At 43.4% G+C, this 24,725-nt stretch overlaps 1 protein-coding gene and 1 long non-coding RNA gene across 7 annotated transcripts in view; one reads left to right on the top strand and one right to left on the bottom strand.

The window, feature by feature from the left end:
- Positions 1-16,352, bottom strand: part of mef2d (myocyte enhancer factor 2d) — a 42,016-nt gene extending 25,664 nt beyond the window's left edge. For 3 of the 6 annotated variants that reach the window (XM_067237181.1, XM_067237185.1, XM_067237184.1), the window contains exon 1: positions 16,197-16,328. The gene's annotated coding sequence lies outside the window, so the exon portion shown is untranslated. Of the gene's footprint in view, positions 1-5,257; positions 5,422-16,196 lie in introns of those variants that run through there. The other 3 variants (XM_067237183.1, XM_067237186.1, XM_067237182.1) reach the window with 2 other exon arrangements.
- Positions 16,353-17,397: 1,045 nt separating this feature from the next.
- On the top strand, positions 17,398-19,015 carry LOC136943746 (uncharacterized). The gene is made up of 5 exons (XR_010876722.1): positions 17,398-17,507; positions 17,771-17,826; positions 18,128-18,265; positions 18,378-18,400; positions 18,713-19,015. It is a non-coding gene; the product is annotated as an uncharacterized lncRNA (long non-coding RNA).
- Positions 19,016-24,725: the final 5,710 nt, after the last annotated feature.

Here is a 24,725-nt window from a genome sequence, read left to right as displayed (position 1 = left end):
CAGTTCGGCCCTTAAAAATAGCACGCTATATATATACATCCAGACTGTGTACACGCACACACCCTCACAACAGCGGGAGCCAAGTCGTCGCGTTTGTGCACCGGGAGCGCCGTGAGAGCAGTCTTCGCACTCGCTCACCCACATTGTTTGCATTCTCCCTACCTGGGAGACCAGTAAGACACCACTCCTCCCCAGTTGTTTACATTCATTCTATTGAAAGCACAAAGTCAATAGCAGGGATTCTGGGCTGCCACTATTGCTGTTGTCTGCAAAGGACCGCACAGTGTGCCTTTCTGCGGGTGCAACTGCTTTAGCTTTGGCAATGAGATCTCCATGACTTACGTATTTAGCTTGGAGGCAGGACAAAGAGAAAGGTCTGTGTGAAAAGGGTATTACGTGTGCCATAATTGATTGTAAAAAAAAAAAAGGAAAAGCTTTGACAACAGAACTAACTTGAGGCGGCCTAGCGCTCATCTTACATGGAAAGTCGGGGCTGACCATGGAAAGAATTGTACACAGACTAGCCTTAGACTACGGAAGAGATACGGTGAGGTGAGAACTGAAGAGGGAGAGGACACTGTGGCGCTTTCCACCACACATCCAATAGCACGAGGGCTCGTTAGCTCGGAGTATGAGGAGTCTTGCCATGGAGGTATGGGTCTGGAGTTGAAAGGCGGCTCTCAGTGGGATTTGTTTTGGGCTCAGGGCCCGCTGCACATGAAAAGGCCGCTTTATCTGCCCGGGGTGGTCAAGCCGCAACCTTTTACCCTTCATGCTGTGGGAGCATGCTTCCCATGTCTGATGTCAGGCAGAATCTCTTCTCTCGCATGGACGTCGGAGGTGCCTGGAGTGTGTCTACAGCCCAGCTGAACAGAGAGGAAGGTTGAACGAGAAAGCAGACTAACACTGATAAGAGCTATTGTTTTCTAAATCACCAAAGAGTGAGCCATATTGCACCATGTGTGGGAGTGTTGAGCCTTAAGCGCCCCTTCCAAGAAATATAACAAAAAAACAAAAAAGACAAGATCAATAAATATTTTTTACCTTAACAAGCAGCTTAAACCAAACACGTTAGTCCATTAAATACCGAACAGAGAAAGGTATGATGTACCATTTAGCAGAACATCCATTTCTAGCCTTTCAAACCTTCGAGAGAGCCGTGTTTCTCTTCGGCAGGATGGTTGAAGGTGATGCATGGGCACTGACCCACAAGAGCTGCCACTGACGTCTCCACAACGCGGCATGTGTCATAGCCTACAGTGAAGGGGCATAAGGGTCATGACTGAGTCATGACATATAGCGCTTCAAACACTCACATTCGGAAGGTGCAGGTCCTATGGACAGCGGTGTGTGTGTGTTTATGCTAGAGGGGATATGAGCATGTGAGTGTGTCTGGAAGTCTAATCTTGTCAGTTAAAGGTACGTGTAACTAAGTGGATGTTATTTGTTGTTTGTTAGAATGAGTGGACGTCTGAGTGGATTTGTGTGCATCCAGTATGTCTATGTATGCATGTGTGTGTGCATGTGTGCGTATACATCTTTGTCCATCTCCGTTGTCCCTGTGTGTAAGTGACAGCAGACAGAGAAGCCTGGGGCAGGGAGATAACAGTCTGCGGGGGTGGAGGTGGGGGCTGCTGGGAGCTGGAGTTCAGCCAGAGCACTGCTGAGAAATCCATCACCTTTCCCATTCAGCACCACTGTCTGCCAGAACCCTGTCCTCACAACAACCACTCCACAACCCCTCCACACGCACCGGCATCGACTAAACGAACCGCGCCGAATTTCGGCACTCGTTATTGCCGAACTAATTAAACAAATCCTGCGGTGTTAGCCAAAGGTGTTGTTTATGTCTGTACCTATACTTGGATCTCTTACTAAGAGCCATTGGTTGTATTTCTTGAACTGGCAAGGCAGACCTTCCTGGCAGACATTGCCAATATTCTAGGAGTCACCCAGAGCTTTGCTGTGTCCTCAGGTTTCATGGGGAGCAACTGGAAGCCGACACTGCAGCCCCCGCTGTGAGCGACCCACAGAGCGGCCTATCAAAGAGACCAATCTGTCTCGTGGTTTGCAGTCTTGGCCAATCGATACTTCGATGCTATTCACCGTCTCCAGGGTCACCCTCGGCATCATAAAGGAGGATCGCTCTGCAGCCTCAAATGGCCAGTAGGATGGTGGATGACAAACGATAGCGTGAAACGCTCCATACAAACGAAATTGCCACCCGAAAATCTAATCAAATCAACGCCCCCGCCAGGGATATTGCATACATAACAATCGCCACCTGGGGCTTCCAACCAGCTGAGAAGGAGAAAGGATTAAAGTCTAGAGTCTGGAGCAGAGATGAGAGGCATGGTCTGATTAGTTAGCCTTTTGTTAAGGAAGCCTGACCCACAAACAAGGGCACTAAGTGGGCCACTGATCTCTCTCATCCGACGCAATGGGACAGGTTTCTCAGCCCAAACCTTGGCAGTGCACTGTCGGCACCAGCTGTTGGATATTTACAGCCTGTTGCTGCGTGTTCCCAGACAGCCCTTTCACCGCTAGGTTTGCCCTGCCTGCTGACCGGCTGTTTCTTCAGCCAGAAAGGGTTGAGGGGAAATAGAGGGACTGTAATTGTGGCTTATTATCGATTCATATCCGAGGCTAGATTGAATCTGTGTGAGTGACAGGTGCAGGGGCCAGTGTATTGCACGATTGGATTTCTTCTGGAATGGGAGAGGGTGGGGGGTGTAGGGGGATAAATCTTTGTCTGCTGTTTGGCTTGTGACTGTGACAGTGCCTGGTTCTCTGATGCCAACTCTGGCAGAGGAATACGATCCCCTCCTCTCCATCCCGTCACCAATGGGTGGGTCTTTGGGGGAGGGGGGGGGGGGGGTGGTGGTGTTGTGGTGGTGGGGGCTGATGCAGTGCAAGAGCAGCACTTCTAAGCAGAGGGGGGGGGGGGGTGGGGGTGTTGGAGATGGCTGGCAGAGAGGGGTTGGGGCGGGGAGGTAAAAGAGATCTGAGCTGCCCAGCTTGTGAATCACGCCCCCGCTGCCAGCCCCTGTCAATACTGCAGTCTGAGTCAACCCGAGCACGCTGGGTGGCGGCCTCGAGCACACGCATGCACGCACGCACACACACACACACGCACACAAACAAACACACAAACACAGGGCACCCCGACCCCAAGGTGTATATAATCAAACAAACCCAGAAACACAAGCAGGAACTCACAGGAGGACTACACTACGCCGTAGAACACAAATATGTGCATGTTTTCGTCGTCCACACAGCCTGAAGCATGAGGAGGTGCCTTAAAAAGGTCTCGGCAGTTCCTACAATGCTTCGGTTTGTTATTCAGTCAATGGATCATCAATGTGGTTGAACCTGTCTGGTGACATCACTAACTACAATAAGCACAGGCTTAGCCACATATCCCTAGATGATTGGCTGAAGACACAAATGGCATGGAACCTTCCTGAGGCCGGTGGATGGATGACAAAAGAAACATGGCAGAAGGTGTTCTATGGCAGATCCTATTGAATGTTCTCACGAGTGTGTAACTGGAAGACTCAATTTATCACTTTTACCCTTTTTGTACAGACACTCAGTATAGAGACCGGTAACACTATACTATGAGAGTGCATTAATGACTCTGTAACTTAATAGCACATAGTAATACCACAGTAACTGGTGTTCCGGTTCAATGGTACATCCTAGGTGGAACACGAATATCGGGGTGGTGGGGGGGTTAACCTAGGGGGTTATTAGAGGACGTGTACAGTGAGCCTGGCTCTGGAGGCTGGCAGGGAGAGGGCGTGTACAGTGAGCCTGGCTCTGGAGGCTGGCAGGGAGAGGGCGTGTACAGTGAGCCTGGCTCTGGAGGCTGGCAGGGAGAGGGCGTGTACAGTGAGCCTGGCTCTGGAGGCTGGCAGGGAGAGGGCGTGTACAGTGAGCCTGGCTCTGGAGGCTGGCAGGGAGAGGGCGTGTACAGTGAGCCTGGCTCTGGAGGCTGGCAGGAAGAGGGCGTGTACAGTGAGCCTGGCTCTGGAGGCTGGCAGGTAGAGGGCGTGTACAGTGAGCCTGGCTCTGGAGGCTGGCAGGGAGAGGGCGTGTACAGTGAGCCTGGCTCTGGAGGCTGGCAGGGAGAGGGCGTGTACAGTGAGCCTGGCTCTGGAGGCTGGCAGGGAGAGGGCGTGTACAGTGAGCCTGGCTCTGGAGGCTGGCAGGGAGAGGGCGTGTACAGTGAGCCTGGCTCTGGAGGCTGGCAGGGAGAGGGCGTGTACAGTGAGCCTGGCTCTGGAGGCTTGCGCTCACTCATCACCAGTCAAACATGTTTAGTCACAGAGGCCTGACAAAGCAGGTGGGTCCCAAACAACGAGGATCAATCAGCAGGAAGAATCGTGTGGTGTTTATTCGAATGTTTTACAAGTACGCAGAATGTGTCTGTACTGAAACTCGGATCATATTCATACCTCATTTCACGAATGGCTGCCAGAAGTTGACGCTGTTCTCAGACATGGGCTTGCAGTGAAGGTTACGGGAGATGACAAGCCCCTTTTACATCATCAAAGCAAAATGCTAACATGTAAAAATCGATCAGACCTCTTGACATCGAGGAATGCCTCCAGGGCACTGTATGCAAATGTACACATTTTCACCACACTAACCCTTTTGGGGCCATCTGGGCTTTCAACAGCATTTAGAATTGAGATAAATTCAGAGTCATATGTTAACATGGAAAATCAATGAAAACACAGTCAACGGACCGACACGTATTATAGGCTACAACAAACAAATTCCGTTCTATTCTAGTTGAGGGTTATCTGACTGTGATTCTCTGTGGAGCACAGGCCACACAGTGAGTCACCTCGCACTTGCTGCTATCTACCTCGTAAAGCCCTCAGAGGCGCCATAAGTACCCCTCCACCCCCCCAACACACACACACACTCTTACTCCACCCATCGTAGCCTCCTATACCAATTAGACAACCACAAAGAATCAAAACCTGTCTTTTCATGCTGTGAGAGAATGCACTGGAAGAGCAACGTTACTTAATAAAAACATGACGTGTTCCTATAGAGACGCCCGACATGACAGTGGAAGAGTCCCAACTCTCAGGGTGGTCTCGAGGGGCTCTCTGACTCGTCTTCTTAAGGCATTGCTATGCCACACTCCAGTCAATACAAAAGCCCAATCAAAAGGAACTAAGAATGTCCGGAAAGTAACATGAAAGTTGTCAAACTTCAACTACCAATCAGTTTCCCTTACCTTTTGCCAGTCGGCTGACAAAAAAATAAAAAATAACTTTCAGAAGCGCAACTTCAGAATCAAGATGCAAAAAAAAAAAAAAAAAAAGCGTCTGTGAACCATGAACTGATCCCGAATGACTTTCTCTCGCAGAACAGAGTATTCCAGTCAAAGATAAGGCATGTAGTTCCAAAGAGAGAAGTCACAACAGCACTCCGTGTACCGCCTGTTTACCGCCTGGGGAAAATGACGACTGTGGATTGCGCCCCTCATCCCAGACAACCCTTCACTATACAGCACTCCCCCCCCACCCCCCACCCCTCGTCACCCCACCTTGTCAATCCCTCCCGTTCATACCCCTCCCAGATCACCCTTTGCCCTAATATGCCTTCAGCAACTGGTTCCTATTCATCAGTGTCTGTAGAGGCAACTGAGATGGTTGTTGGTTGGGTAAAGGAGGGGGGGGGGGTGTCAGTTAGGCACTGTCGTGCTGCAAGTCAGATCTTCATCCACCCCAGTGGGCTATCCCCCTGTACACATGTGTCTGTACATTCTCCCTTTGGATTTCCTAGCTATAGCTGTTAAGGAGGTGGCAGCTGCCTACCCACACACAATTTGCACGAATACAGCCCCCTTGCATCCTACTCCCTCTCTCTCTCTCACCCCCTCTCTACCTCCTCCCCCCACCCCCCTCTCTCTCACACACACACACAAACTCAATCAGCTGCTATAGGGTCTGTCCCAACTCAGGTTCTTTATCGTCTTAAACTCCTCCTCTTTTGCTATCAATCTTTCATTTTTTCCATTCCATCGTAGAACAACACTAAGTATAATGCTGGATGGAGAAGTGTCAAGGTCAAATCCACACAGACTGACGTTCTCATAGCCGGCTTCCAACAAGGCTAAATCTGGAAAACATCAGAAATCCAAACGTGAGAAAATAAAATACAGTGCTCTGGCTGACTAAGTGTTTGTCATTTAGGTCCCTTTTTCAACAGAAACGCTGCTTCCCAAGAAGGGAACCTCAGGCTGTGCCCTTTCCTGACCTTGGAAATCTCTAAGGGGGTTGGGAGGGTGTGGGAAAGGAGAGGCCAGGAGTCAACCCCACGGTTGTGTCACTGAGTTTTCACAAAATGCATCAAATATCTGTATGGGTGAAAGGCACAGTATTTCCCAGAAAACAAGGGGTTAACACAAGAGCAATCTTGCCTTGGAGCAGTAACTTATAGGGACAAATGTGAAGGGAGAGGTTTGGGGGGGAAAAAAAGAAAAGAAAAGTAATCTTGCGCTGAGTATTGGAGGGGATATCTGCCCATGGATGGGAAAAATATTCAAATGCCTCTAAACACAACAAGAACGTTGCCAGGATTTGAAGGACACAATTACTTCCATTATAAACACAACTGATTTGCAATGACCACATCTCACTGACCAACCCACCACCACCACCTAACTCGTCGACTGTGTGCTAGGCAGCCTGGATAGGCAGCCTGGAGGTCTCCATGTACAACACATTGTGTTGGCTTAATGCCTAATAAGGGGATCTATGTGACTGCCTCCTCTCTTCCTGCGACAAATGTGAGGGCCAAGACCGTGTGGTGCTGGCGACATGTGGTCGAAGCATGGCTATCAAAAAAAAAGGAGAAGGGATGTGGGGTGTATGCGGCAGTATTAAGAAAATAGGAGATTGAGGGGGATTATCATCACATTTGTTGTGAGAGAGATTAAAGAAGACCAAAGTACCAATGCCCTTTTTTGGAGGTTTATTTGACTGTAAAAAGGATTTCAAGCAAACAAACATACACGTATACCCAAGTCAGTGGGCACTGGGAGTCCTAGTTTTCCTTTGCCTTTCATCCAAGTATACAAAAGTGCACAAAACTGTGGATGCACTGGAGTAATTGGGAAGTCTACTCTTCGTGCTCCATGGTGGCCAACAGACATAACATCAGAATTCACAGGCTGTTTGTTCAAAAGAACCCCCCCATTAGGTGCCCTCCCTGTGGATGTCACTATTAGTGAACAAACATAATATGTTTTCGACTGTTGAATGGCATTTGAATACCCTGTTTATGCTAATCAGCTCCTCTCTCAAGGAGTAAAGAAATACATTTACATTTCTCTTCAGCATACAACCTAGATCATGGACCTATTGTCTGCAGTTGTGTACATGATTAACCAATTTGGAAGAACAATTACTTTAATACCTGACCAATTATAAAGGGTCTACCACTTAATTGTGCTTTGCACTTTGTTTAAGTAGTATTGCTAAAAACAGAGCTGTTCCAAAGAATGCCATCTAATACTAGTCATGGTGGATCAACAGTCAATCTATTCTGTCATACTAATCAGTCATCTCACACAACCAGTCCTTCCTACATGTCGAGAACCTGAAACTCTAACCTTGGCTCTGACATAAGTCTCAACAGAAGCTCATTCACAGTTTGCCCATTCAGCGAATGTTGAAATCCTTGGTGACAACAGTTGCAAAAAAAGATCGTCATGGCTTTTCAAAAGTAAGACACACCTCCATGTTCTCCCGCTCTAACCCCTAATGTGACCCACAGGATATTGTGTGCCGTAACCTGAACATACCCACTAAAGTAGAAGCATTCTGAAAAAATACAAACAAAATATTGCAGACATTGAAGTACAACCATATAATATCATTAGGGAATGATAACCAGCTGAAATGAGATTGAACAGATTCATAGAGAGCATCTCTAGACTGCCAGAGGAAAAAAAGTCTATGACCCCAATTTCTTTTTTCCTCCAAAAACACGATCCCAACAGCACGCATCTTTGTCTCTTTGCGTCCCAGCTATCCCCAGTCTTGCTCTTTCTAATCCAGAGAAATGTGGCCTCTCCCTGCTCGAGGGAGCTGTCACTGATAAAGGGCAAGGGTCAAGAGAAGCGAGACGAGTTCTAACAGACGACACAACCTGTTCCCTTCAGCCGCGCCTCGCTCAGCTGCCACCACAAAGGCCGTCATACCCGTCCCACCCCAGCCCCCACCCCAGCCCCCAGCCCCATCTTCACACGTGGCTGTTCTACGGCCATGGGGCCTCTGGTGTCGTCACACAAGCAGCAAACCACCCGGGAGGTTGCCAGCGTTTATGTGCATGTAGGAAGGTGACGAGACTGTCAAGCACGTTGTGGCCCATTTCCTATTTGAAATGTAGGTGACGCGACGACGTTTGCGATTTCTCTAGGTGTGTTTCTCTAGGTGCGTTCCTCTAGGTGTGTTTCTAAGGTATTTGGAGGCGTCAGGCTGGAAGACGTTCCGGAAAAAGGCATGAATCTGTGTTCAATGGAAGAGGACCGTGGTTTATGTAGACTTTGGTATTTAAGATGGAGGCAGCTGACCCTAAGTGGGACGCAAACCTGGGGGGTTTATGAGCTGTTCGGCATGGGAGGTGTGGCGTGCCCAACTGTCATGGCGCACAATGCAGACAGGGCGCTGGGTTGTGCACAAACAAAACCCCACAGGCGACAAGCCGTTTGATGTTCAGTGGGGCGGCAAGGCTCCCACAAATGCAAACCCAGGCACCCCCTCCAATCCTTACCTCCCCCCCCCCTCTCATCCTTCTGACACACACACACACACACACACTCACTCCTCAGAAACAGCTGACGTTTTAACAGGCTTCCAACAGCTGACAGGCTACAGGTGGGCCAGAGGGGACCCTCCATAACCCCTCCTGCCTCCACATTCTATCGCCATCTTCCAATTCACCTTGACACATACCCAAGGCCGCACTTTCTGTGACTCGACAGGAATTGTTCTCTTCGTAAAATGCAGCAGTAATTCCACATCCAACACCGGGAGACACCTCCCCTCTTTGCCCAACCTCACCTCATTCTGTCCTTTACACGAAGGGTTTATGACCCAGCAGCTGTGTCTGTAGACCTTGTGGTTCCATAGAGAGCGTGTGTGTATGGTGTAGGACGAGCGACAACAGACGCTACTATAGAGCGGCTATCGTTGCTCTATAACATAATTGCTCCCCTTGCTGGTGTCATCTGCAATATTATCTGATTGAGGGGAAAAAAAGCTAAATGGATGCATGCGATCGACAACAATCCACCAGCATACCTCGGCATTTTAATGTATTCTCCAGAAATACAGCTGCATAAATAAATATATTTTACTCTCTCAATCATGATGGATCATGGAATGATCCAGAATTGGTATGGAGTTTAAATGAACTGTGTAAGCAAATCTACACAAGGATTAAGAGGCTTCACCCGAGCATCCAAACAACAGCACCCATATCAAAAACTGTCACCAGAAGGAAAAGATTGTTTGAGTCAAATTGTGACGGCGCACTGTCCTAATATTTAGGACGAGTAACTATTTGTAAAGGAGGTGAAGCTCCGAAAGAGAAGGGATTCGAAAACACAGCATTTCTTTGGATCGGTGTGGAAAACCGTAGAGTAAAAATAAAGAGACTTGGATTTAAGTATTCTTGCTGTGTGTGCGAAACGGAGCAGAACACTTTTCCTCAATCTTGTTACACATTTTACACTCAAACGTTTCAACCCCTTTCTTTGCCCGGCTCCACGAATACACCATTCTGTTTTATCCACCTTTTTTCTTTAATCTCTCCCTCTTCTATTCCCAATTGTTTTGGGAGAAGTGCTCACGGAGACTTGTGTTTCGGGCTGTAATGTGATAGCTGTTTCAATAACATAAACAGCAGTTGGAATCCTCTAGAGGAAGGAAGGAGTGGTTGAGATTCACCCAGGCTGCCGAGGCCAAAGCACACATGGAAACTAACTTGTAACACAGTGTGAGTGTAAGTATGTGTAATGTGTAGTGTGTAGTGTGTGCGTGTGTGTATACCAGTGGGTGGATGTCTGCACACATTTGTTCTCACATACAGTATGAGTGTGTGGGGGATGAAGAGGATGAGAGGCCGGGGAGAGGTGAGGACAAGTCAGTCAGCCTGCTCCATGAAATAAATGTTATCTAATATGGAGAGAATCGGTGGAAAAGTCCTTGTTCAGTTTTTTTTTGTTGGTTTCGCTTTTTATACAATACTTTTGAAACACATACAAGCCTCCATGGACCCCCTGTGATGCTGTTGCTTTGAATTCTTGACCACAACAAGGAGAGAAAAGACTGTGTTCAGGTGAATTTATATTGAGGTGACGAAGGTTTAGATGTAGTCACGTAGACTTGTGTTCCTGTGGGATGCATAGTTCAAAAAGCTGCATTAGAACACGCAGGGTTCTACCATTTCAACACTTGTTCCGTGGTGACATCTGACTGGCCTTCCTAGTTGTTGTCCACGCTACTCACATTCCTCCTGGGGATCAGTACCAGACCTGGGCCGACACGCACACACACACACAGAAAAACCTGTGTTTGCACACACTCTCCCTCTCTCTTGCTCTGTCTCTCACTCTCACACGCACACACACACACAAGCGCTCAAGCATAAATGCATGTACACATGCCTGAGGTCACGCACACACACACACACACACATGTACATGCACTTGCACACGCTCACGTACACACTCGGGGAAGTGTGTCACTTTGGAAGGGTGGAGAGGGGATTTTTCCCTCCCTCCCACCCTCCCTTCCCCCTTCGCTCACTGGAACCATTCCCAGCTCTGGGTAATGGCTGCTTCACAACAGAAGAGGAATAAGCCAGCCATCTTCCCTCTCAACGCGAATACACAGCTCAGAGAGCGCACGCGGATAACTCAATGAGCCCTGTGCAGATGGTCCCATTACTGAACCACAGCTGTACAACCATAAAGCTATACCACGCCCCGGTGACAAGAAGAAAAAAAAGGTTGACGTACGATACATTCAAACGAGGGCCATAGTGTAGCCCACCTGTTGGCCCACGGTACGGTACAGTACGCCGTGCCGCAACACTGCCCGACCTCGGGACCACCAAGGCGTGGGAGTTAGAAGACTGAGGTGGGGTTAGGAGAGGAGGGTTCGATGAGGGGGAGTGAGAAATGGCAGGCTCTTAGATCAAAGGAAGGGGAGAGAGAGAGAGGGGGGGGTTAGTGTGAGAGTCCAGGGTGTCATGTTTCAGCTTCTGGCCCTGGCGCTTGCTGTTTCAGCTGTGCTGAACTCATGGCCAGAACCCTGATCTCACGCCATGGTTACCCTGACTATGGTGGCAAAATCTGGGACTAAAAACTCTTTATCTTCTTTCTGAAATTCTCTTCCAGTCTCATAATCCATTTGCCCCATTTCCAGATTTTTTTATCCTCCATACTTCTAAACCTCGACTTTTTTAACCTTCGCAACACCAGATTTCTCAATGCTACCAAAGGTACAGTATACAGTTCAATGTCGATCTCACAATTTTCGGAGAACATTACACAAGTTACAGTTTATGTTCCTAAAGGTGTCATTTCCCCACACCTTTTAGGCACACAACATGAAAACAGTTCCATTATTAACTGAGTTAGAGTCAAATGTAGAAGTAATAAGACCATCACCAGGGAGGATCATCACTGCTTCCTGGTCCTCATAACAAACATCCCAGCAGTACTTCATTCTGTACTTCTTCAGGGCTTTGAGTCTTTCAAGAAAAGATTCGGGCTGGAAAATGTGTAATAGTAGCAAGGGCTTAACTAAATGGATTCAAAGTGAATTTAACAGGATTTTGTCCTGTCAAGCCAACCATAGCTGGTGGTATAATAAAACACGAATGTGTGACTCTCCACCCGGCTCTATCTCCTTTGCATTGGTTAATTAAAATGTGGACAGCTATGGCTAAGTTGCCTTTAATGTAACCAGGTTGCGATGCCTTTATTGACTACTCCTTAGTCCCATTCTGTACCTGCTGAACAGTCATTTTTCTAGGTTTACCACACTATTCTTTCTGTAGTAAAGGGTGTTCTAAGTCAAATGAAGACAAAACCTAATCTGGATAAAGCACATGGCCAAACAAACGGACACAAATGAGCATAAAAGAGCGTAGGCCACAGACGTCGAGCATGAAACGCAATACGAGGGGAGTTTTAATATACTCCCACAAATTCTGTAATCCCAGATCAAAATACATGTTACGTGCTTTCACTGTTTTCATTTATCTATCTGTTTCTACCTCCTAGCCAAAATGAGGTCAACACAGCTTTCATTTTCTGCGCCAAAGCTGGGTATTTCAAGCAATTTCTTTGGCGGTGGATTGGATAAATTTAGTGCGCCGAGCAGAATATTTTTAGCGGACTAAAATTACAACAACTTGGTGTAAATGTTTCTCATTCATTTTTCTCTTGTAAATGTATGGATTAAGTTAATGGATCTACCCAGAAGTACTGCTGTGAACGACATCTAAGAATACAATGGTGTGGAAAACAAACAATGGCCTTTGTTGCTGTGAATTAACCACTCTTAATAGACCTGACAGACAGTCCAGTCCACACATATCTCTGTTGTGACATGCAAGGTCACTGCCTAACTAAGATGCCTATTTAAGGTTTGAGTAGGACTGTTTATTCATTCTTTTAGATTATTACATTATTTGTAGGGAAAATAAGTAAAACATTTATTTTAAGAGACAAGCATCTGCAAATTCTGCTAAGATGATACCAGGGGTCACAACCTAAAGTAGTACAAGTCACTTAAAACCATACAATACCATTCTCTTTTGTTTTTTGGTTCACAATTGATAGTTGTAGATTTAAACCTAAGCTAGTCCTTCATAACAACCAACCTCGACAAAAACTACACTAACCCCATTATTGATGCTCTACAACTGGCCCCTCCCTCCGGTAACGTAGCTTACCTCTTGAAGCTCCTATGCCTTCTGAACCAAAGCCTTTCTAGTGACTCTGCTCATTACCTTAATTGATGTTTAACCCCTGGATCAGCTGCTGATGATGGCTCAATTAAAATCTTGCTGGGGGAAGAGATTAGTCCTGAGTGAGTGAGGAGGGTTTGCTGCTCTGTGGCCACGAGCTTCACTTGGACCCTAATCCTCCACTGAGGCTGAGAAAGCCTTGGGACACCATATTGGAGGACGGCAACGAAGGTAAAGACACTGAGCAAAATGGCTTGCCGGATCTACTTTCTACCCCGCAGGATAACTCCTTAGTGTTCCCAGGGCAGAGAATCACTCGCTCCAGCATCACGTTGAAGCATATGGACGAAGGAGAGGGGATCAAGAGGCAAAGCTTGCCAATGGTACTTCCCACATTAAGCGTGTGTTGGTCTTTGCCCCTGAGTAAAAGCACCTTTAGCTAGAGGCTCCATTAGACGAGCAGAGAGGGTGACATTTCTTTCCCATACAATGCGCTTGGGCAAAAGTGAGGCACTGTGATGATTGAATCATGGCCATAATAGCAGAAGGCAGGACCCTGCTGTGCGGCTGAGTTCTTCCTGTTCTCCCCTCTCAGCATGGGAAAAGCAGTAGGTAAAATCTGCCCTGGAATAAGCACACAAAAGAAGCCACGAACCAAACCACGACCAGTGCATGGGCTAGACCCTACACCACTTAGACGCATCTTTGGTTTACTTGGAAGCAGTACGAAGCTACACTGATGTTATCCATGTTGACTGACCCCAGTGTTTTGGTACGATCGATTTCAACTCGTCTGCGGTTTAATGCGAGCGAGTTTGTAAAACCCTGTTTTTTCATTTGGATGGAGTTCAAGATAATACCGTGGGGGCAGTGAGCAAGTGAATAAGCAACTTAGGCATCTAACATCACACAACTTTAAGGTTAGGGAGTGATTACATGTTGGCCAGTCTTGTCCAGGCCAACAAGGTTTCAGTTTGCAATTCACTGTTGTAGATTAAAGGCTGATGAAAATAAGATTTTAAAAAAACTCGAGAGGAAACTAAAGGCCTAGATTTTCCAGTTGAGAGGAGGCAAGGCCTTGATCAGTAGCCTGCTGCTGATACATCTCAGAACTTGTGCTGCTTCCTCTGGCTCGTTTGTCTAACAAACCCATAGCTCGCTAGGTCTTCTATATTTCTTTTCACCTTTCCCTACCCACACAAGCCTACAATGTACTATACCCAACACCCATAAGATGGTGATCACATTTTTGGGCCATTTTAAAAGAAAATACATTCCATACAAACTCACACACAATAGGTTGTCTGGGACACACAATAGTCAAGGATATGTGTTTGCAATTACAAAGGAAACTGCAGCAAGACAGGATGATTGTTCTTCCTCTGACTAATGTTAACAAGAGGAATCTATGTCTTGTTTTGACTGTAGCAAAGGTGGTGCATTCCAAATCCAGACCTTGTCTTCAGACGGCCGATATAACTGTGCTCTGCACCCTGAGCATAAATGAAATTCTCGTAAATGTAACATAATGTAAAATAACAATAACTACACACAAAAACTACACTTACAACTGAAAAATGTTTTCGGTTACTAACTAGAAGCAAGCTTCTCTATGAAGGAATTGTCTTTGCTTGTAGTCACATCGGGCTAACAAAAGCTATACTTGAAGCGCCTTTTGACTTATCTGGAACTAAAACCTTTTTACTGTACACAAGTTATATTCAATAAGTTAATTTATAGTGCATGTTTGTATGTGAGAAAGAGGGAGAGAGATACAGGGACAGAGATGTGAGAAACATTGTCGTCCAATTCTCCACAGCAATTCTTGAAATTGCACTTTAAACCCAGGAGCCTCCTGTGTTCTCACACCAGTGAAGCTGATGGTGACGATGATGATGTGGGCTCTAATGATGTCAAAATCGAGGCCAGAATCAGAGACTCAGGAGGGCCAGTGTCTCAGAGAGACGAGATTAGATAAGGTGGAAGGAGTTCTGAGGGGGAGGGGTGTAAAGCTCCCATTAGCTTTGACATCTTGACAATGTCAGAGACAGACAGACAGCAGAGAATTCCTTCTCACTGATTGGTCCTGCCTGTTCATTCTTTCGGAAAACAGGTCTCGACCATCTCTTACTGTGACAAACCTGTTTCTAAAATATCTAATTTATCATCTTTGCTCTAAGATGCAACATTGTATTTTGTAATAGGATAGTTTCAGTTTGACTATGCACTCCTGTCATCACTCTCATAAACATCAATGTATTGTCCTTATGTCCTGTAACCTCCTCTACTGAGGCTTCCCAGGGCTGGTAAGCGCTGTTATCTGGAATGCATCCCCGAAGACCCTGTCTCTGCCATGTGACACGACACCCTGCTGGGAATAAAGACTTGCACTACCTGCGTGCATGGTTGAGTGAGACATCAGTTCATGTCCCGTGTTGACATGGAGAATAGAATACATGATCTTGAAATTGCCAACATAACATGTAGGTCGGAAAAGTAGATGCACGCTAGATTTTCACACCAAGTCAGGCAATCTGAAGTAATATGCATGGGTAATTTAAAAAAGGACTAAATATCAGTACAAGATGCTCTCTCTGAAATGCTAACTTGATTACCCTGCATGCTGCTTCTTTACCGGTTGGAGAGATGTCACATTTTAAGTCTACTCTAGCTAGTTGCTCGCGTCAAGTTTGCAACAACCCGGTCATTCAATTAATGAATTTGAAAACCATTTAGCTAAATAGAGAGAAATCGCACGAACACCTCAGTAAGACAACATAAATCGTTGTGACAGCTCCTAATGAACTGTCACGACTGTTGCGCACATGAAAGGACGCGGCAGCGCGCAATTCCTGCATCTGGTAACTGTAGTTAAGAAAACTTACAATTGGCACAAAATATTATCCTTCCGTTTGTTGTTAAATGTCAAAAAGAATCTGACACTCATTACATTTTGTACACAATACAGACTACAACAACCAAAGAGCTTCGAGCTGCACTTACTGTAGTCTACCACGACATTATGTCAACTATTTAAAGCAATTAGATGGCATTTAACAGCAAACGTTTTTAGGGTATTATGTTAGACTGAACTGCCGAACGTTGCCTAATTGATAAAACATGTTCATAACCTATTAGGTAGCTCACTACTGTGAACATCGCAAGCGAGTGAAGAGTCTTACCTTGTAGTATAGTATCCACATCTGTTTGGTTGAACTGGAGGTTAGAAAAAGATTCGTCTCTGTATATAAAATAAAGATGTTGAAAAATGGTTTAGACTTGCTGTCTACCAACGTTGGTATCAATTGACAAATCTTTCCTCTAGATGTACAAGGTAACTATTTAGTTATGTCTAATGATAAAATGTAAATGGTGCCCAATCTATCTTGATTGGAACTGGGTTATGATTGACAGAAATCAGACCAATAGATAAGAGGTATTACTTTCCGTCAACCAATCATTGGATATATCAGAGGATTTCGTCTCGTCAAAGCGGAGTTGGTAGAACGTGAACGGAGAAATAGGAAGGACTAATCGCGAGATCATGTGTGGTTGTATCCATCCGCCTCGAATGTTTCGAAAGTAATAGTACTTACTGACAACAAAATGTAGCCTTTTCACTTCCTCGACCATGAACTATGTAAATTACGTAAACCCATAGTGTCAAACACTTGAGTGGCAACATATTTTCCCAATGTTGATGAATTTGCTTAGGCTATTAAAGCAAGGATACAGGCTGTAGGCTATGTTGTGTTTGCTGTATGGGCTTACTTATTTGTGATGTAGGCCTGACCCCTGGACATTTCTCAGACATAATGCAATTGTAGCCTCCTCATTCATCTGTTGTCATGTATTAGTCTCAAAAGCAGGGTATACTGCTGTATGTCATTGGATTGTTTTAGCGTTCTTCTTTAGTAGGCTATTTTGGCCCAACAAATACGCATTTTATTCGGATAAATAATACCGTTTGTGAAATCCATTCTATGCATACGGCGTATAGCCTAGATATTAGAGATAATTATAGGTTATTCTGATTTGATACAATACACTAGACGTTGATTTCTTTATTTACGGGACATCTCCATTAGCAAATGGAAGACTAATAATTATTACTTGTGATAATTATTACTTGGGAATCCATCTATAGAAAGATGGCACAATAGTAGGGCGCTAATGCTGAGAGAGCATTCTTGCGATCTACTTTGTCTTGTCCCTGCGGAAGAATATGATGTTTACAGCAAGGAAAGAGGTGATTACAAGAAAAATATTGTTCAGCGTATGACAACGCAAGGTCTTTCTATTTTCGTTTTTATCTAATCGAGAGTTTACCCTTTATACGGCAAAATACACTACATAACCAGCTACAAATTATTCCTGTGTTTTAAAACTATATTACAAATGTGGCAGTAGCACATACGTCACATGTTGTCATTGCAGAATAAGCCCTGGGAAATTTAAAGTAACAGGAGTAAACGACGTTGTCTGGTAGGCTGGTAGGTGGATTCTATCTAGGGCTTTAATCTACTGAATTCATATCATTTATAGAGGAATTAACGATTGGGTATTATAGACATTACCATCTAAAAACGTCTATAAATCTTAGTTTTACAGTATTTACTTATCTTTTTCAACTGCTGTAAACTCATGAAACTAGGTGATAGCTGTTAGTACTTCAACCCTAAAGTCTACTTGATATTCTCTTGAACTTTCTCTTCATATCCCTCTTTGTCTTATTCTTTCAAACATGCACACACAGATGAACATTCATCCTACTGTGTCACGTTTGATGCAGCACAGCATATGAAAACCAAGGTACAGTGAAGGGAACTTGTCTTAACAATCTTTGTCCCCCTAAATAATTATACACTGGAGTAATTATGATCCTTCAATTAAAAGGACTGATAACGAGTGAGGGAATTGGGGGCAATTAAGTAGCCTAACCACAGTTGTATTGGAGGAGAGCTGAAGAGAGAGGAGAGAGGGATAGCAAGAGAGAGATTGCACAGTGTTTTATGCTTTATGTAAGGAGCTTATGTTGTGGGGTTTTGTGGAGGAGAGTTAATGCAAACAGATGGGCACCCTGTTGCCCTCCCTCACATATTCTTTCTTCTAGAGTTGGACAGCACAGCGGTCAACCTGCTGCCCCAGAGCCAGGGAAACGCCATGGGAAATGATGGAAAACAAACAAAAAAATTATGTCTGATTTCAAATATGTCCCCTAAGACACATATTCATCAATTTGACTGATAAAGTGTCCCTTTCATTGTACTTGACTGATAGGGGTATGGAATTCAGTACCATTGAGGGAGCATTGTGCAATCGAACTCAGTTTTCTAAATTATTGGCCAAGTGTTCCGTTTCAGATGTTTTTTTGATCAGCAGTCTGGTAGGTCATATTAACTTTGCATAATTGCAGATTCTGTTTCAAAGACTGGTATGACTTCAGAATCAGAACTTAACTAGAACTGAATAATTCAGTAAATTGTGCGTCTGATGTTTTGTACGTCTTTTAGCTATAGCTGTTGGTGTCTACACTGTATAGTATGTTTTCACCATAAATATCTGAATGAGATCATCCTTCATATATAAACACATGGATGTTGTCTACAGATCTAGCAATTTGTCGTCTCAGCAGGTTTGGCATTCAAGCTGCCGTAAATCCGGTAACCCTATTGACCTGTCTCTCTTGTCTCGGCAGCCCACAGGCATCGGACCCTCACACTAACAAGTGGTCTCTGAAGAGAATGATGCTGGCTCTTAGTGATGTAACCACATTGCTCTTTGTCAGGGCCATTGTGTGAAGAAGACCATTGTAAAGCTTTGTGTGTATCCACTCATGTCTGTATGTTCATGCACATGTGTAAATGTTTGTGTGTTTGTGGACTTCAAAACGCACTTGTCACCAGGCTTCCGCGAACATGTCTGCCTCTGATGAGCACACACTGTTTCATGACTTTTCTGTTCTGTTGTCATTTGGTTGATAAAGCTTGTGTGTACATATGCTTGTCGTCTAGTAGTGTTGTGTTTTTAGTGCACAGTGGTTTGAAATGTGTCCCAGGGCTCTTTTAACTGACCCTTTTTTCTGCCACCCTTTACCTTCCTTTCATGCCATCTAAACAAACAATGAGATTGTTTTTTGCATCTATTTATCTCCATGTCATACAGTTTTAGAGAACTGATTAATACTCATTATCGGCCTTTTGCTTTTGTTTGTTCTTCCCTGTAGAATTTCTGGAACTCTGAATGTCTCCATCTTTGTTCCTTTCCATTTATCACTTTCTCCTACTCTCTCAGTCTGTGAATATCTTCACCCTCTTCTATCAGTTTATTCATTTTTTCTGTTCTTCTCTCCCTCACTCTTCATCTCTCTTTCAGCTTGAGAGCGTGTTAGTCCACGTGAAAGGTGTGTGGGTGCAGCTACTCTCTCTGCAATGACCCGCTGTTCCGTCGCACTCAGCTTCCAAAGCATCCTGTCTGCTGCTTAGCAACACTCAGTGTCCATGGCAACCGTGCCAACAAAATGCTTCCACTTCTGTCAGTCCGTACCCCCACAATCAGGGCTTAAGTGTGTGGCAATCAGGAGCACAGGGTATACTGGGGTACTCGGCAGGTGGAGCCCAATATTAAAGTAATCAGCATCAGTCAATGCTGGTGGTCAAGATTAGCGCGCACCCATTTGGAACCAAGACCATTTAATTGCTTACGGTTAAAAAAGTGTTTCATACTGGTTCTTTCTATAGCGAGAAGCATAAAATGTAGGGCACATAGCAAAATAGTGCATAAAAATGATGACTAGACTATATTTGCTCGTATAAACAGTAGCACTTGACAGTAAACGATTCTAAATATTTTTTTCCATCTTTATGATAGAAGATATATAGGTGAGAATAAGGGTGATTATACACTTCTCAGGATTAAATCAAATTGCAGTCTCTGTAAATTCTAAACCTACAGAGTAACAAAGTAAATAAGTTATGGATGGCTGGTCTAGAGACATGAGAAAAGCATTGGGTCAGTGAATTCATGATTATGGTGATAGTCAGATGTCTTATTAGAAAGTAAATTGACTGACAGTGTAATGGGATTCAGGTGTATGCAAATGGTCTTTAATCAAGCTTTTTCATGCTGAAGTTAAACACTTGAGATTAGAGATGGTTTTGGGCGCCCTCTAGTGGATATGCAGCATACCTACAGCAAGAAGGGTTAGCCTAGCCTGAAACCGGAAAAATGCTTATGACAATACATGATTTTCCAATCCATTATACTATACATAATCATTATCATGTCTGCATGGTGTACATTGTTGAAGAAAAAAAAAGACAGATAGTCAGACATCGATCTGCAGAATGAAAATGAAGCAAGATAAAGACTTGCCATTCATTAAAGTTTGAATGGAATCATGCCATGGTGACTTCAAAAGGGCTTAAACTTCGACAACAAGCTCAAAAATGTATGAAAAGTATATGTGTTATCAACATATGAGTAAACGTGTCGTAAGCATGAAGTTAGTTTTGAATGTAAACTATGAGATAGTGTTGAGTGGTGAAAAAATATGTCCCATCTGAGATTTAGGGGGGAGTCAGGTGGCTGAGCGGTGGGGGAATCGGGCTTGTAATCCGAAGGTTGCCAGTTCGATTCCCGGTCATGCCAACTGACGTTGTGTCCTTGGGCAAGGCACTTCACCCTACTTGCCTCAGGGGAATGTCCCTGTACTGTGGATAAGAGCGTCTGCTAAATTACTAAAAAATGTAAAATGTAAATGTAGGGGTACACAGGGTTTGTTTTTATGTATTCCTATGTAGCCTGTTGTGTCTTCTATGTTATTATGTTATAATCTATGTTATTTCTAGTCTCTTTTTTTGTGATGTAATTATTTAAAGCATTTGTCTTGCAGGTTTTATTAGGCATTTATGCATTGTTTTTCCTATCATTATGCAGGATGATAGCTTTATTTTCGTATTTTATGGGAAAATATCATGCATAAATACAGTATATATTGGCCCTATTCCATCCGGATTAGCCTACAGGACGATGTGGACGATGTGGAGGTAATACCTTATGTGTATTTCGAATTTTTGACACACGATGGCGACATCAACAAAGAAGTGGACAAGACTGCGTCTTTAGAATATCATCAACTGGGGGCACTGTTAAACACTTTTTGATCGTTCGTGGCCTTCAAGCAGTATGCCTATGCTTATAGGTTCATTATTGGTGGCCTGCGTTTACAAAGGTCCTATTGACGACCTACTTCAGACTTAATTATGCCTCAAAATTTACACTAGGCTACTGCATTAACTAATTCTATCAAATTATAGTGTACAAACAATAGGTCAATATTTGTCATTTATACAATTTAGAAGATTAAAAAGCTTGGCTATAGTGTACAAACCCTGTAAATGCAGATATGTACAAATGAATGGCTGGGACTTGACCAAAAGATGGCAAACAGAAAATGATTCAAGCCCAACGATTTCTGCATCCCATACCCAAACAATTATGGCATTCAATAAGCTTGACTTCACATTCAATGCTTAGATATCTAGGTAACATTTTAGTCGTAAAATATTTATCATTTTGGGTGACAGGTATGGTCATATTAATTCATTCTAAAGGGTAAATTGGGGTGTGGGGGTAGTGATAACTCTCTGCAACCCCCTCATTTAGTGTGTGAACAGTCAGCGTGTTTCTCCGCCAACGGAGGCCTTTCTCCTACTCTATGGATGCCCGCTTGTGCTTGGAATTTAAAACCATCACTTTTAATTTATGTGCATATTAATTGCACGCCATTGTAATTTCCACCGTGGGATACAACATGCAAATACACAGTGTGTTTATGTACGATTTTCCCCCTCTTAGGCCTAATCCAGCACAGACGCAAAAAAAATAGAAAATTAAAACCCACATGCTCATTACGATGAAACATATAACCAAACCCACGTTCGCTGTCGATTAACATCAATGGCATTAGTATATCTATGCAAAATTATTTTCAGATCATCACTGTAAAAAATGTAGGTATATAGTTCTTTCTTTGAAGACGTGATGTTGGAATGTTCGTCATTGAAATGTCATTTCTTTCTAAGTTTGTTGGTTAGATAAGCCTATATTGACTCTCAGACTCAAAATTAGAAAAGACAAAGATGAATAGCTTATACACATGCCTGGAATGAAACACAAGGCAGGACCCAGAAGTGTATGAGTCTACCCATGTATTCTTTAAGCCTTGTTGAAATTTGAACTTTTTATCATCCTTAACGTGGCTTACATTTCTGACATTTCTAATGTTTTATCATAAATGCCCATGGGCTACACCTAAATGAAAATCAAGGATTACATTATTTGTAAAACTGCATAACCCCTAAAGTTCATATAATTAGGCCTGTACCGCTCGGGCTATAATACACTTTCCAGCTGATTTTATTAAAACCTGCTGGTGATATTTCGAAGATACATGTGAAGTTTAATTCCCATAGGAGGGACCAGGTCGAATTGATCAATTCACCTTTGATTAAAGGGGTGGCAGATGATACATGCACATCATATTAATCAGATGATCTAAACTAAACTGCCCAAATCCAAGCATTCGTGTTTGCCTGATTCATGTGTGTAAACTGTTTGTATAACTACTTGAGAACCTTATGTGGAACGTCTTTCACATGAGGATACAATAGCCAATGTTTGCGTGTCTGATTGATGTTTTTTCTAAAACAATACGGGCAGAACAATTTTATCAACTGACCCCTAATTTGCATCTGTCTGGGGTAGAGTGTGGGAAAATAGTGTTTTTAATCGTATTTGTGTTTTGTTTGTTTTTTCGTATTTTTTTACAATGTATAATAACTTATCGTAACAATGTATAGCAAAAACAGGTTCCCGCAAGCCGTTTTGTAGTTGTAGGAAACTCAATGTAACTTTGCTCTTTTACGTGTTTTTCACTGAAAATTGCCAAGGCCAGTTTGCCAAATCCCAACACATTATAATAGGCCTATCATTTGAACTGTTTGTAGTTCAAAACGAATATGTTGATCATCCAACTATTTATCTACATGGTCATAGCATACCCTCAGATATGAAAATAGTCTGTTTTGGAGAACTATCGGCCAACCCAAAATGTAGAGCTGAAGATCGAGATCCACTTCAGCACCTGTAAGAGTGGACAGCGCCTGCTGGGATAGGCTGCAGATGTATACATGACACAAAGCAAGATATCTAGGCATGACGAATATAAAAACTGTATGGGCTTATTGTAAGTATATGGCCTTTACTTAGGTTTAGTAAACATTTAGTAAAAATGACACGAGTTGCAACCCTTCAAGGAACAATGTATATGCCTACTCAAAATGTAATTTATTTCTGGTTACTGTGTTTGCAACATTATAGCCGGAAGTTCTCATGAGTTAGAGAATTCATTTAGGCCTATATATAGGCTAATTGTGGTTATTAAGAATGTCGACAACGGCTTTCGTAAAGTACTCACATTAAATGAAAATGACACTAGCCTAATCAACAAGCAACCAATAGAAACGGTTACATTCTAAATGTGATGCCAGATATACCATTCATCACATTATTTTAGGAATTAAATAAATAATTTGTGAAAGGTTGGCAGAAACTCTACCCGAAATCCTAGATATAGGGGATGCATAGCCTGAGTTGGACGTTATTTATTCAACAGAGGCTCCCAAGAACTCCGATTTTCATTAAATAACGTAAATCACATCCACCTGAAGGAGCTCACTTTCTTGACCCAGTTTTTTTATTTTTTATTAATCACATTGGCCTCCTGCTTTTGGTACCTAATCAATGTGTTTAGTAGACCGGCTGACCATTGTGACACTTCTTACCTCTCCGCCCATATTTCGCAGCCTAAATTCATTTTATTGAGTCATATTATTTGAATATCACCAAGAATGTGTTCATATTACTGCACATACACCTGGAGAATTTGGGGCAGGTGAACAATAAGGATTTGAGCTAAAACCATGTATGAGTGATTCAACCTTAGCATCATTGGTAAATAAAAGTATGCCACTCAAGTTACAACCCAAAAAATGGTGAAGCCATTTAATGTGAAAGACGATACACAGGCCATACATATCAATACAAAAACAATTGTTCATAAATTAATCAAATACTTTCATTTCACAGGCCCACTCATCTTCAGTCTCTTTGATTTAACCATGAATTGAGTCTACGTTGGACATTAACATGTTACTCTAAATGAACAATAGTTTGCTTAGCCTACAGTAAGTCACTTATCCTTTCACCTATGGTGCATGGAGACAGGCTTAATTCTGTACTTGAAACATCTCAAGAACGTGATCTTAGCAATTAACCACAGAACAATCAAAAATAGCATGTATAGTCCTTGTATTTGTATACTATAAATTATTTGACCAAGGAAGGAAAATAATGTGTTTGTCGAGTATAGGTCCATGATTCAAAGATCAAAAGATTTGAAATATGTGAAATCATCACTAGTCTTTCTGCATGCTGAGTTGAATAAAATACATGCATTAACCTATGGCACAATGCATGCTAAAGCTGTTTCTCCACAAATATTTACATAATATGCCTATATTCAATCGATCCAGAACCAGAAAATAATTTTTAAATGAAAAATTCATTCACAAACAATTCGAACATAATTTTCTACATGACATTTAGCTTACCTTATTGGACAGACAGTCAAGTTACACGATTTGGTT

Source organism: Osmerus mordax, chromosome 6, assembly GCF_038355195.1.
Source record: "Osmerus mordax isolate fOsmMor3 chromosome 6, fOsmMor3.pri, whole genome shotgun sequence".
In the NCBI taxonomy this organism is placed as follows: domain Eukaryota; kingdom Metazoa; phylum Chordata; class Actinopteri; order Osmeriformes; family Osmeridae; genus Osmerus; species Osmerus mordax.
Note: the sequence above shows the minus strand (reverse complement) of the source record. Positions and strands in the feature narration are given on the sequence as shown.